At 50.1% G+C, this 14,669-nt stretch overlaps 1 protein-coding gene across 1 annotated transcript in view; it reads right to left on the reverse strand.

Annotated features, from left to right (window-relative positions):
- KCNIP1 (potassium voltage-gated channel interacting protein 1) overlaps nt 1-14,669 on the reverse strand; it is a 370,449-nt gene that overhangs the window by 279,043 nt on the left and 76,737 nt on the right. The gene's annotated exons all lie outside the window — the stretch shown is intronic.

Genomic DNA, 14,669 nt, shown 5'->3' on the forward strand with positions numbered 1-14,669 from the left:
GAAGTCCCGTTCCTGTCAGGGGGACAGCACAGGCGTGTGGGTCTGCCGTGAGACACCGACAGAACTTCCCAACACAGTGAATATCTACCTCTGAGAGGTTAATCACTGAAAAAGAAAAAAAAAAGGCTCATCACTTCTTATTTTATAGGAGCAAAGGGGCGCTCAAACAGGCTGGGTTACTCCATTCCGCCTTTACGAGTCTGCGGTAACAGGCGGGAGAAGGATTTTCAATCCTGCCATTAGAGAACTCAAAACATGATAAAATCAGAGGTGTACGTTACCACGCCAGACACCTGTCTTCCCACAGAATATTTTCTTGGCAGCCCCTCAGACAAACCATCCAGCCGCTCCTGAGCCAGGGGACGGGGAAGGCTGCATCTCTCCGGCAGCACTGGGCAAACCTTTCCATCTGCTCTGTGGTGTCCCACAGCCCTGTGCTTTGTCACAGGGAGTTACAAACCCACAACCAGGTAGTTTTCACCCACGTTACCAACCCTCAAAAAAAAAAATCTCAGCTTGCTCAAGCTCAGCAGAGCCTAGTTACAGTTAATTAATTCCCGTGTTTACGTCTCCTTCCCCACCAGATGGCTGGGTGAGCTCTCCAAGCGCTCCCAAGCAGAACGGGTTTTGGCAAGTCCCTTACAAGGCCCGGACACCGCTGGCAGCTTGGCACGGGCTTGGTGCTGCTCTGGGCAGTGACTAAATACGGCTGCCAGGCTCAGCTGTCGTTCTGTTCCAGGAAACGTGCTTCTACCTCCATCCACCAGCTTCAGGAGCACAACAAAAAGGCACCAACGGGCTCTGGCTCGCTGCTTACCTGTAACTCCGTGCCTGCGGCTTCCCCCCGGCAGGAGCCATTTCCATGGAAATCCAGCAGGCTGCCATCGCCAGTGAATATTCTGGGTTTACATCAAGCTACAGCTGGAAGGGAAAAATCACCTGGGTGTGTGTCTGCCGGATATTCCGCAGGAAAATTAGGCATACATTTCACGGATTAAACGGCACATACCAAGATTTATACTAAGCCTTTAAAATGCTCTTGGCAGAGGTGAATAACGGCTAAACTTGGAGAGCACATAAAGGTAAAATAGGGCAGAAGATTGAACTGTCAAAAACTCAGAGCTCCATAATTTTTCTGCAGAAAACTCTGCAGGAAAATCCATGTCAGGGGGAAAAACAGCTATTTATGCAAATACCTCTTGAAAATGGTCAAGAATTAAAGCGAGGAATTTGGTTCAAAGCCATCCATTTTGGAGGTTTCTTGCAGTCTTATATTTTCCCTTTCATCTTTAAGCTGGAAACATCTACTTATTTCTATCCTATCCCACACGTTTAGATGTGCTGCTTGGCAGAGGCCACAGGGGAGCTGGTAAGTGATCATCCTGGATTTTTTGCATATCAGGAGCAGGGAAAGGAGCAGTCACAGTTACTTCATGCAACTTGCCATGAAGCTAGAGGGACCCTCTGTTAAATTTAGCTATAGGTGGGTCTGGCGTTCACTGAACACAAGCAGAGGGCTGCCCCTGCGGCTTCCAAACACCTGTGAAAGAGACCTCCAAACACAGAGACCTCCGTGCTGAGAGCCGGCTCTTCAGACAGGACTGCCCTGGTTTCAGCACCGACAACGGGACACCCCACAGCACAGCCCCCAGCTGTTCCCCACGCAGAGCATGGGGTTGGAGCTGGAGGGGCCCCTCAGTGCCAGCCCTGCTGCTCAGGGCCGTGGCTGAGCTTTCTGCTAACACTCGCCTCGTCAGAGCTCAGTTTGGGGACGTCATACACGGCACATTCAAGAAACAGGAGACAAAGCAGGAACCACAAATGGGGTATTTGAAGTCCTTGCCAGTGCTTCACATTGGCTGTTTCAAGGCTATAGCTATAATCGCCGTATCAGAAAGGCACCGGTCACAAACCCGCCGTGCTCCCAGCTAGCCATCCGCTACATGGAGAGGGACACCTCAGCTCTTGCACGTTGCTGAAACACTCAGACCAGCGGGTCCAGGAAATGGAAAAAGTCTTATCTGTGTTGTCACCACGGACAGAAAAAACTGCCAGATTATTCAGCTGAGAAATACAGACTCGGACTACATTAAAATAGATCAGCGCCTTTTTCTTTCTTCGAAAGTGTTTAAGTCAGAAAAGGAAAACAATAAACAGAAGCAAATATTTTAAAAAGCCAGGGCGTTTTCTATACCACCTTTACTGTAATAAAGTGAAACCTTACCTGTGTCCATTCAGAAATGCTTTCGGATTCTAAAATATTCTTCTGCATTCTTAAGACATAGTAAACCCAAAAAGATGTGGTTTTATTTCACACTGAGGTGTTTCAGACTAGTGGCTACGTGTTCCAGCTTTATTTTCTGAAGTTCAAAAAGTAATTCACTGTTAGAAGCCTACCCACTGGGCATGCAGTAAATTGTGGCAAAGAAAAATGTATTTAACACAAGCCCCCTTCCAGGTTGGTAACGGTGGTGTGAGGTGTGATTATTCCAGTATCAGAACAATATTGGATGTGTTGTTCCAACAAATGGCATGGAGAAACTCGTAGGCTTTGCCACAGATCTCAGTTTCAAAACCAGACACTCAAATAGCCCTGCTTGTAATTAGAACAGCAAACCTAAAGCATCCATGTCCTTCTGCAGACGCAAAGCAAAGAACAGCATCCTCTGGTGTCATCTAAAGAACGGCTGCTAAGAGCACAATTGCAGGAGGGACAGTTTCATAACGTGGCAGCGAGGACTGTCTTCAGCTATCAGAAACCTCAAGTGCGCGGACACCCTCAGAGCGATGCAGACAGCCTGGTGCCTGCCTGGGGAGCATTTTCCCATTTTCCCACTGCAGCACAGCTGGAGGCTGCCTGGTGGCTGCAGGTGGCCCAGGAGCAGCCCCCTCACCCCTGGGTCTCACCTCCTTGGCGTTGCCACCTTGGTGCTGTGCTTGCTGCCCCCACAGAGCTGCTGCGGCTGGTTCCTCATCTCGTTCCCTGCAAGCACACCCCAAACTCGCAGGTAATATCAAGCCAGCTTACACAGGCAGCACCCCTGAACACAGAGGCAGGTAAAGCCTAGCTGGCCGCAGAGCTGCCCGAGCCCTCTCCAGCTGGGCTGGGTTAACTGCGATCGACTCCGGCTGCAGCCAGTGGGCAGCCAGGGGAAGTTCTTCATTTCTCAAGTCACATCTGCCATCTCCACAGCTTGCTGAATGAAAACAAACCTCAAAGTGAGCCCTAATGTTAAAGGAATCCAAACAGCAGTAAAACACGCACAGAGAATACAGCTCCCACTGTGCTGCTGCAGTTACGGGGCTGCTCAGAAGGCAATTATCCCATCGGGACAGCCGGGACCGCGCTCTGCCAGCGGGGAGAGGAGCTTGGAGCTGCTTTGGGCTGGGCACGGGCAGCGAGCCCCAACCTGGGCACCACGGGGATGTCCCAGACCAGCAGCCTGGGCAGAACAGGGCAAGGAGCAGGATCCAACGGGGTGCCGGGGGCTGGAGGAGCAGAGCAGGAACTCCAGGAGCGAGGAAGGCAGCCTGTGCCTCCAGACACCATGAATCCAGTCCCCCCTGATGCACACATACATACATAAAGAGCCAGGAAAAGCATTTCATCTCGGCAGAAAACAGACGTGGTTTTCTTTTCTAAGGAGCATTCTGAAGTAAATAACGCTTCCCTGGCACACAGCGAACATCCGTCAGCACTTCCAGCCTCCAGGAACTACCTCCCCGCTAGGCTGTAGTTCTTCATCACATTTTTTTATTCTCCAGCTTTCCAGCTTCACCTGAAAAATAATTTATGAGCTTTGTGGCAGGTGAAAACTCCCTTCTTTTAGAAGTTAACACCCTTCCGCTAAGGAAACAGCACTGAAATGGGTCCTTGGGTTCATTTCCTTTTGGAGCATCCACATCATACACGGCTCTCTTGGCATATACATAGCTCAATTACACGTGACCGAGGTGCTTGTGATTGCTGGATCCAGCTAAAAGGCCACAAGGCCCCAGGAGCACGGACATCTCCAGGCACTGAGGCATTGCTTCCTTCCTCGGTTACCTCCTCAGCTGGAACATGCTCCGGGCACGTGAAGACAAGGCCCTCTGCAAGCCATCACCTCCCGGAACGAGGACACACGTGAGGCAGCCGAGGAACCTGCTCCGTGCTGATTTGGTTGGGACTGGGCACCAGAGAGACCCGGTGAGAAACCCCACACAGCAACAGAAAGCCCACAAAGAGCCCGAGTGACCATCATGGACACATCTGGGAGAGGAGCTCAGAGGACAAGGTCTTGCAGGGTACCGCGGCACTCCTCCGGGTGCTATCGGTCCTCGGCACCTTCCAAACCCCTCAAGCACTTCACAGGCTTAAAACTTACATCAACACCTCCATCCTTCTGGCCAAAGACACTTCCCGGCACCTGCACTGAATGGCTGAGGGAGTTTCCCAAAGCTGTGGCTGGGGAAGATGCCACCAGGCAGAAAGAAAAGAGACAAGAGGTGGAACAACCAAAGCTCCTGGCTTAGGTGACACTCACTGGGGAAACGTGAAGACCCTGGAACATCTACACACAGTACTGGTGTCCACACCAAGGAGCTGGACTCCAGCACAGGGGAGACACGTAGAAGACAGATTTCTTTCTTAATGCTGCCCTGAAGCCCTGAGGACAGTGATCTCCTAAATATCTTTGAAGTAAACCAGGACGAGAGGGCAAGCTATTAACCTGCAGTTTGCAAGTCTGAAGAATATCGCCAAACTGAAATGCACCTGTTAGGAGACAGACAAATATTAAAGATGCCTGCAGAAGCAGAGAGAACCTGCTGAAGCATTTTGGACTGCTCTGAAATTAATGAGCCAGACAGAACCGGGGTACTTTTGCAGCTTTCTTGTAAGACAGTGACCATGCTCACAGAAGAGGCTGCTGACAAATACAGACCTATGTCTGCCTTCAGAAAAATCCCATTGTGTGAAAGCATTACAATGAAAGCAAGGCACAACTAGACTAAAGACTTGGATTTAAAGAGAAAAGTGAAAAACAGCAGGTCATAAGAGTAAGATTTCAGAAATGATTTCACAGATCAAATAACAAGAGAAATGTAAAAGAAACCGTGCACCAGACAGGAAAAGCACAGCTCTGAATAATCTCCAGCATTTCCAAGATGTTGTACCAAAACTACAAAAATAACCACTGAGTAAAATAGAGCCCAGGAGCAGCAGAAGGAGAGGAGAAAGCCACGCAGGGCACTGAGAGCTCTGGCTGGGCAGCCCAGGCTGCAGGCAGGGGGACTGCCCAAGCGATGCCTGGGTGCTCTCAGCAGAGGCTGATACAACACAGCTCTCTGACAACACTCTTGGAATTACCTGTCGGTGTTCCTGTAAAGGGTCAACTTGAAACTGTTGTGGACGTCTGAATGAAACAGCCCACAACCTGGTGAAACTGAACATTTAAGGAAAGCACAGTTCCTGCTGAAAGACTGATTCAATACAAGCTGCAGAGGAAAAAGAAAGATGTGCAGTTTGGTATAATTACTGGCAATATTAAGATTAAAAGCATGCCTAGCTTTGGGCTTGACTCAGTGAACAGACACTGTGAGACAGAAAACAATTACTCAGTCCTCAAAACAATGTGGAATACATGACAAAGGCACAGGAAGAAATAAAAAAACCCTGCTGAACGTCATGAAGGCAGGCAGGTCAGGGCAGTGTCTGCAGGTGCTGTGAAACTCACGGAGTCAGTGCCATTCGTGTGCCACTGCGCTCCTGACAGCTAAGAGGGTTGGTTGATGCCATTTGTTTGAAAAGGAACATGGCCTCAGAACTACTCAAGGAGTTTTGAACATATCAGGTTATAATTTCCTTGGCCTAAATAGGGATATTTCAGATTGACCAGGAAGAGATGGCAATTCTTACTCCGTACAGCTCTCCAGGGCTGTAGGAAGAGCAAGCCTATTCACGGTCCCATTTACCACTTGAAGATGATGTTTGTATGTGCAAGTTTTGGATGGAACCCTTGCAAACATGGCCATGGTACTATGGGAAGAAATGCCACTTCTTGTAGCTGCCTGTAGATATCCTGCAAAAGGACTTCACCACGCAGCGAGGCAAAAATGCACCTTTCAGGGGTTGGAATTGCTACTGGCTTCTACCCTGCTTTCTATCACAGGTGTGAATGACCCCAAAACTTTGAAACAAAACACTGAAATAATGATTTTTATATGACAAAATGAGACTCATGAAGCTGATATAAAAGTCAGCAAAATATCGTTGTAAAATGCTTTGAGCTTCACACAAACCATTAATGAGTTTCAGTGAGCACAAATATTAATGCAGGCTGTGAGATCCGTCAGTGTCGTGGGCAAACAGAAGCACAACAAGAGCCTGGCACACAGAAAGCAGCACCCTGGATTTCAGGAAGTGTCAGACTGGAGGGGGCTGCTGAAATGATGCAGACGGTGAGGTAGCTGTGCCTCTCGCCGTGTCAGACAGGACTGACCACCTCCCTTACCACCTTTTGCCACGTGTTTTTGCCGCCTTTGTGAAAGAAGCCCCTGGGTCGTACGGCACGTGGCATCCCGCTTCTTCATGGCAGAACTGCAGAGGGTGACTGCTGGAACCAAGTGGAAGAACTTATATATTCATCAAGTGCAAAGTGACAAGTGAACTGGAAAAATAACATGACAGCTGAGCACAGACTGGTGCCATCAGGGACTGCCAGCAGTCACCGGGAGAAGCAGGCAGGGCCATCCTGGATGGTTCACAAGGAGCACATCCTTCCAGGGCCTCCTCTGGGCAGTCAGGTCATTCAGCCTCTCCGGTGAGCTTTCTGACCTCTCCTGGCAATATTTAGCTTTAGTGCTCAAAGTGTGGAAGGTAAGTTTGGTTTCTTGCTTCGCAGTGGAACAACTCTTCTGCAACATGCCCAAGCTGCACAGAAGGCAGTAAGGCACAGAACAAATGCAGAAAGTCCTCCGCAAATCACCCGAGGAGCGAAGCAGAGGCACACTGTGCATGCAGGTAGGCACATCGCTACTCTCTGGTGCAAGCAGGGCAATCCTCTCCCTGCTGTTCTGGCAGGAGGGGACCATGAAAATCTTCCATCAGTGATTTTGCACAGAACTCATTGTTCAGACCAGTTTTTGTGCTCTGGAAACGCCAAGAGAGATTGTGGCTGCCGTGCTGCACCGGGTGCCTGGGGGCTGCAGGGCACAGCAGCTCCTGCTGCCCCCCCGCTGTGACCAGGAGCTCGGTACCCGTGGGCTGGGGGCTGCCACCTCACCTGCCCCAGGGCAACGTGAAACCCGCAGGGCTGGCTGTTGGATTTGCTTTAGGTAAACACACACAGATCTGTGGATGACCACAGGGCAGGTACAGACGAGTATTATTTGCACAACGAGAGCTTTCCAACTCTTAGCGGCTGTTTAGAAAACAGAAAAAGAAACCCCCAAACCAGGTCACGTATACTGCTGCCAACAGAGCAGGCATTTTTATGGCGCTTGTCAATAGAACAGAAACAACCCATAAAGTTAAAAACCAGCAGAACCACCCCCTGCTGAGGGCTCTGTGCAGCAGCATTCACAGCTCACAGGCCCCAGAGGGCCGCGGAGGCCCCAGCCGCCTGCTGTGTGACCTGAGGACATGGCACAGCCTCACTGCTGCCAACAGGCGAGGTGACGGCCTATTTGCACCTCCATCCCTCCTGAAGGTGGGGGCTTCCTTGCAGCTTAACGGAGACAGACACAGCTCCGTCAGCAGCAAGCGGTATGGACCAGGAGAATGTCTGAAGTGCAGAATTTTGCTCCTCTGCTCAGATGACTCAAAGTGATTTGGTTTCGGAAGCCAAGCTGCCCGGCTCTCACTTGCTGCCACCCCTCTTTCCCCAGCAGTGATGCTCAGGGAGGGCGGTGGCCCAGTACAACTGGCTGGGTCTGCCCGGGTCAGCCCAGCCTCCCACCCCACTCCAGGCCCACCGCCCAGCCTTGCAGAGGGGTGAGGGCGCGCAGGTTTCAGTGTAAAGCTGACAAAATACTTCTCTTTTGCATAAGCCTGTGACTGGTGAGCCTGCATAAGAGAATCCCGAAATGCAGACATACCTCAGAGGGGTGTCACTCCAAGCCGTAGCACTACAGCTTCAGTCCCAAAGCTAACAGGGAAATATTTAAAATCCTGACCAAACCAGAGTCTGGATGGCAGACAAAGGAAAGCACAGCCATATGGGTTTCCCCTTTTTTAACCCACCAACAAAAGTATCCTCCCAAAGAAAAAGGCCCATTTTACGTACAGGAACTTGTCACAGCAGACAAGTGCTCTGCGCCCTGCATGGAAAGGGCCCATGGAGATCACGGCTCTGACACCTGCAAGGAGAGACGCCCTCGCTGAATTCCCTGCAGGCCTACAGAACTGTGATTGTTCCTGCCCGGCCTCCCCACCCCGTCACACCACCTGCAAGCTGCTGGCAGAGCCCTGTGGGAATGTCTCAGTGACCTGACACGGCTCCTGGCCACCTCCTCCAGCCACACACCCGCGGCACAGCCCCTGCTGCCTTCCCCTCCGTGCAGCAGCGCTGAGGCAGCAGCAGGCACTGCAGGATATAGCTCCCGCTAAGAAGGATTTTTTTTTTCTCTGAATGCAGTCCCATTGGAAACTTTTTTATACAGAAAATAAGTAATGTTTGTTTTCACACACGTAAATACATACAACAATTCATGTGTTCGTTTGTAACCTGGCAGAGCTGTTATATGCTAATTGACTGTGGTAAATTCAGTGACAGCTGATGATGTATGTCCTTTACCACTCAGAAGATCATTGGCTTTTGTATAACACAACTCAGATTTGCTGTAGCTTGAACACGGTTGGAAACACCAGAGTCACGGAATTCAGCCCAGAATTTATTTTCAGCACCATAATTCACTCGTCACATCAAATCCCATAGTTTTAATCTTCTGTGGCAAATACTGTTGAATACTTCATCTTTCTTGCTCACAAGAATTCATTTGGAACTCCATGATGATTTCAGACTACAATATTTTGGGAAAGGATCCTTTTTCCTTCTCCATTACAAGAACAATTCTTTCTTAAGAAGAGAGGCTTTGACTCCTGGGCCCCATGTGCAACTTCCAGCCCTGATTTTCCTATTCAGGGCACCTTCACATTTCTAAGTATAGAAGTATCTACAAGGAAGTTCAGCAGAAGATGGCGGGAAATTGGATATAAGGAGAAATTTCTTTACTGGACGGGTTGTGCAGCATTGGAAGAGGCTACGCAAGGAAGTGGTTGGGTCACCATCCATGCAGGTCTTCAAGAAACATGGTGCCGTACAGCACAGCAGCATGGTTTGGTGGTGGGCTTCAGTACTAGGCTAAGGTTGGATTGGATAATACAGGAGGTCTCTTCCAACCTGAATTATTCTACAAAAGCAGGAGGTATGTACTGACAGCACTGAAGCTAAACTAATAAATGCAGAGATCTCAAAGTTTTCTCAAGAGGATTAAAAAGATATGCAAAGTGACAAAGGTGCTGCGTTCACCACAGAAAGAAGAGCACACAAAGCGACGCACAGTCTGGCTGCTCCAGCTCAGGGGTCAGAGCCCTTTAGGGAAGGAAAGCAGTCGGGCCCTAAACCTGTTCTTTGTTCAGCACTGAGCGTTCCCTTGTCCAGCATTCAAGACCAGGCTGTTTCTGTGTGGAAAGGCTTACCTTCAGGGAAGTGATAGAATCAGCTTTCTGGTAAGCAGGCTTTTCAGATATTCTTTTTTTTTCCTTCCTTTCTCCCCTAAACGAAGAGCTGTAGGAACATGCTTACAGCTTCAGAATGGCCAGTACCAGTCCCTGTAGGAATGTTGAAGGGAGCACAAGAGTGTGGGTGGAAGTCAAAGGTGCATGAAAAACATGATCCCTGGCAGCACTGAACACCACGTTTCTACAGCCTACCTGGGAGATCAGCTGTGTATCCCAGGGCCAGCACGTGGCCTGCAGCTCGCCATGCAGCCAGCAGCAATGGCCAGCAGAAGACAAACCAGATGAGGAGCCTGACAGGAGCAAACAGGAGTTGAAAAAAAATAAAAATAAGAATTTTTAAAAAGTAGGGGGGATTGGGAAAGAAAACCACTGAGTTCTAAGGCAAGAGACAGGAAAGAAATGGGTGCCAGAAACAGCAATGGTTTGTTACAGGGAAGCATCCTTATAGCCACGTGGAAACAGCAATGCAGCACAGCAGATGCGCCCCACTCACCAGGAGCAAGTCGCTGCACAGCCCCGCGATACAGCGGCACACCGACTCCAGCAGCTCCTGAACTCCCTGCGGGGGCTGACGTAATGCCACAGAACCCAAGCATCTCTCTAGCCAAGAGGAAACATCTTAAAGTTTAAAAATTCAGCTCTGTCAGTGGGGTTTGTTCCTCCTCTCCAGCAAATCTCAATATGTAAGAGCAAGTATCTTATCTCTAGGTGAAGCATCAAGTTGGACACTGCTTTTACACTACTGAGGGCAAAAAAAAAAAAAAAAAAAAAAAAAAGGCTTCCTATTTTGCTATTTCTTCTTTGTCAATACCCCTCCAAGCATGGCAGGCACGCAGGATGCCCCAGGGATGCAGCACATGGTGCTGCTCAAAGATTTGAGCCTCCAGCTGGCTGGGAGCAACTTCTGCATCTCCGAAGCCCAAGAAGCTGGCAGAGCAGTCTGTGTCAGTCCTGCACCACTTCTGACCACCTGCGGCACCCCAGTGCAGTGCTGCAGGACAGGGGACATGCAGGATGGGGGCTCCTGCCCACTGCTCTGTGCCAGGGGGAGATCCCTGATGTGCCTGCCAGTGGCAAGAGCTATGGGAACAGTAATTATGTGGTTGTCACTAATTAGGTTTTGCCTTATGGATCTTGCATATCTGATCTCATACATCTGGGAAGTGGCACCATCAGAGGATAGGTATTTCTGCAAAAGGTGTGACAGTTTTACCTGAATGAAGACAAAATGCAAGTAAGGAGGCTGTTACAGGTGGTGCAAGAAAGCTGTCAGGCAATCAGCAGCCCGATAAGCCTTGCAGGCTAAACATTTGCACAGCAGTACAGAGTTAGAGTGCTAATGGATTACATTTGTTTCATGGAAAAAACATTGTCAGTAAAGTGGCAAAGATGCATACATACACCCGCTATAAATATTTACAGCTCCCAGCAGTTGGGAACACCAAGACTGGAGGCACGCTGATCCTTCAGAACTGATCCGGGTTTCCAGCGGCAGAGGCAGAGCTAACACTACCCTCTGCTGTAGGAAACCACGAAGTGCCTGCCCGGACTGCTGCTGCCAGCACTGCCACTGGCCTGGGGGGAAGCCTCTGGTCCCCATCTCCTCCTCACCCAGGCCAAGGTCTCAGCTGCTTACCCAGAGAGGTGCCCCCAGCTGTCCTGGTGCTGCCCCGGGCTGGGCTGGCAGTGGGGAGCTGCGGGGTCCTGGGTGTCAGGTACACACTGTGCCCCAGGCGGCCCCGCAGCCACCTACTGGGGCTCAAAGTGGTGGGAGCAAGGCTCGGAGTCCCTAAGGATCGAGGCTCGGGTTCCCTAAGGAGCATCAGGAATTCAGTGGAAATAAGTGCACTGAATTACACATTTTCAAGCATCTCTGTAATGCAATATATACTCGGGCTTTTGTTCTTCTTTATATCCATCTATAATGCATGTTCTACATAAATAATTTCTAAGTTACATTCAGCCTTGTTAACCTTTCCCCACACACCACATCATTTGCTTCCCAAATTATGAGTGATGGGACCCCAGTATTTTGCTGCTAGGAGGCAGAACAGCAGCAGGCTCCTTCTGTTGCCATCACCACCCCGGGCAGCCCCGAGCTCACAGCTCAGGCTTGGCCCCAGGAGCAGGCCCAGGGCTGCCAAAACATCTCCGCTCCCAGGGCCCCTCAGCTGGTGCAGAGAGGCTCTCCTGGCCCCTCGGGCGCCCTCCTTTCCATGAGGACAGCGTACCTTACAGCACGCAGACAGCAGAGAGCACTCTTAGCTGCCTTACAGACCCGACTGAGCAGCACCTGCTCCCTCCCTCAACCTCCGCAGGGCGAGCGCAGCTCAGCCCCGGGCAGGATTTGCTGAAAAGGGGGAAAAAGGAGAAGGTTTGGAGCTGGCTTTCAGCCCACTAACTCTGAGCAATCAGGTACTGTGCCCCAGGTACTGCTGCTGCCAGTTTTGAGAAAGAAAAGAGCCAGAAGCACTGCGGATAGCTGTATAGACAGAGGGATGATGCTTTCTGTTTTAGACACATCAGAGGTGTCACGAGGGCAGTGGCAGGGGTCAGCACCCATAGCTGAGCTCCCCAGCACAGCTGGACTGCAGGGAGGGGCTCAAAGCCAAGAAGACAAATTTATAGATGGCTCAAACTGCATCAGTACAACTCCAGCCCCTGTTTTGCAAAGCACAGATGAGAGCAGTAACAACTCAAGCCGTTCAAGGCACAGCGCTGTGGACACGGGGCTTCCCTGCAGCTGTCGGGGTGCCGGCACAGCACCCACAGGGAGCGCCCTGCCCCGGCAGCAGGTACATGCCCATGGGGAATGAAAACATAGGAGGTGAGGTTACGGGTGTGAGAGAGAGCTCTGGAGCAGGACCTGAGGTGGCTGAAGGGTACCTGAGGTCACACATACAGTGTAAAGCCACGTTATTTAGTAGTTTGGCTCTCCAGCAGCTCCCGCACTGCAGCATGTGATGTCTCACACGTTCACATAGGTCTGTGCAAAACCAGATGGCACCAAATCTTTTCGTGGGTAAAAGAGGTGGCAGTCACAGTTCATAAACATCTTCAGCAAAGTCACACACACACATCTACCGACCCTGCTTACCCAAAGCCCCCTCCACGTGGAAGCAGCCATCCTCCCACCACTCTGCCCTACAGCAAAAGCCTGCAGAGGCTGTGAGCTTCTGTCCACACCCATCCAGCAGCTCACAAAGAGTAGCAGCAGGTCCCTGCAGCCCAGAGCATGGGTCTGAGCCTGCCATGCTTAGGGAGGAAGAGAAAGCCCCAGAGTACAGATGCTACCCAGAGAAACACTGGCAGCTATACAGAGGCATCAGGTGAGACTGCTGGGTGTGGAGGCTGAGTGCAGGGAAGATATTTCACTGGGTAATATGCAGCTGGGCTGGGGGATGCTTCCTACAGGTGTTACAAGACTTAAATTCTTATTCTTAAAAAAAAAAAAAAAAAAAAAAAAGTGACAAAAAAATCACAGACAAAAAAAAAAGTCCATGAAGTCTCATTAATTCACACCCCTAGAGCTCAGTGAGCTGCTGGACTGCTGCCCTCTAGAGCCTGAGAGTTTATTTAGGGAAATAAACCCAGTGCCTGCACCACCTAAAATGGGTCTCTGAGCTCTGGGGGTTTTTAGTCTAACCCCGTATGGCAGCACCTGCAGATGAGAAAAATGTTTTGGGGCTGCACAGTTTAAAGGAAATGAAGAAAACGGTGTATCTGCAAGGATTCTGTGAAAAGAGGCAGGGATTTTCTGAAGTTGCAGCCTCAGGTTTTATCTACACAGGAACAGCCAGGAAACAACATCCACACTGCTTTCAGAAGTGTCTTAGTTACCACGCGTTGTACCCATTCATTCCTAATGCCAACAGTCCTGAGCCAAAACTAAAGCACCCGTCCTTGCATTAATTTTATTTTAGTTTGAAAGTGAAGTAAAAGAAGAAAGGTTAAGGGCACCTCGATTCTGAGAGAGAGTATCTGCTCTAAAATTTGAAGCACAGGAACAGCCTGACTAAACCCACAGATTGGTGACACAGCATGTCCCAGACAGAGTGACCTCGGATAGGAAATGAATGGGAATGGCTCAGGGGACAGGACGGAGGAGGCCCCTTGGGGAACCTTCTCAGCACTGCAGTCCCTGGGTGACCGTTTCCATGTTTCATTTACACTGCAGAAACGGCAACATTTCCTTTCACCACAAAGCTTCCACAAAAATAAACCTGTTAAAGACTGAGAGGCACAAACACAATGGCCACAAAGATCTCAAATAGCTCAGGTAAACCTTTAGTGGGGGTTTTGGAACTCTGCAGCCCCCGGGTGAATGACAGCCTAACCGAATGGCTCTGAAAACCGCTGTTCACTCAGGAAAGAGATCTGCAGATGAGCAACTCTTGCAGCAGGGGGGCAGGGATGTCCCAGTGCATCAGCTCTGCTACGTGTGCACCTACTGCTCACCTGCCTGCTCTCGTCTTCATCAGGAGGCCAACAAGTCCCCTGGGCACGCGGTGCACCCCCGATACGTGGCACTGCACAGACACTGCTGCAGCCCTTCTGCTCGTGACAAAGCCATAAGGCGCTAACACCCTGAAGCAGTTGCTGTGTCTGCCTATGGGACTTTTGTTATTCAGGGAATGGGGGAAGAAAAGCAATTAATGGGGAAAGATAATAAGCCAAACCCACGCAGATAAATAACTGCTTGTGTTTGCTTCATACATTGCTGCAAGCAAATGAGATGAGAGGCGAGGCCAGCGGTATTTTCTGAGTAATATGTTCAATTGCAAAGCTCAGAATCTTAAAAACCAAACTTTGAATTTATTGAAACAATTCCTCTAATGATTACTGTAACGCTTGATGTAATTACACACGGCAGTGCAGCTAACACATGGCAGTGCAGCACACTGCTCTCCTGGCCACCTCCCCAACAAGGGCCAAGCAGAGGCAT

Source organism: Anas platyrhynchos, chromosome 14 (genome assembly GCF_047663525.1).
Source record: "Anas platyrhynchos isolate ZD024472 breed Pekin duck chromosome 14, IASCAAS_PekinDuck_T2T, whole genome shotgun sequence".
Taxonomy (NCBI): domain Eukaryota; kingdom Metazoa; phylum Chordata; class Aves; order Anseriformes; family Anatidae; genus Anas; species Anas platyrhynchos.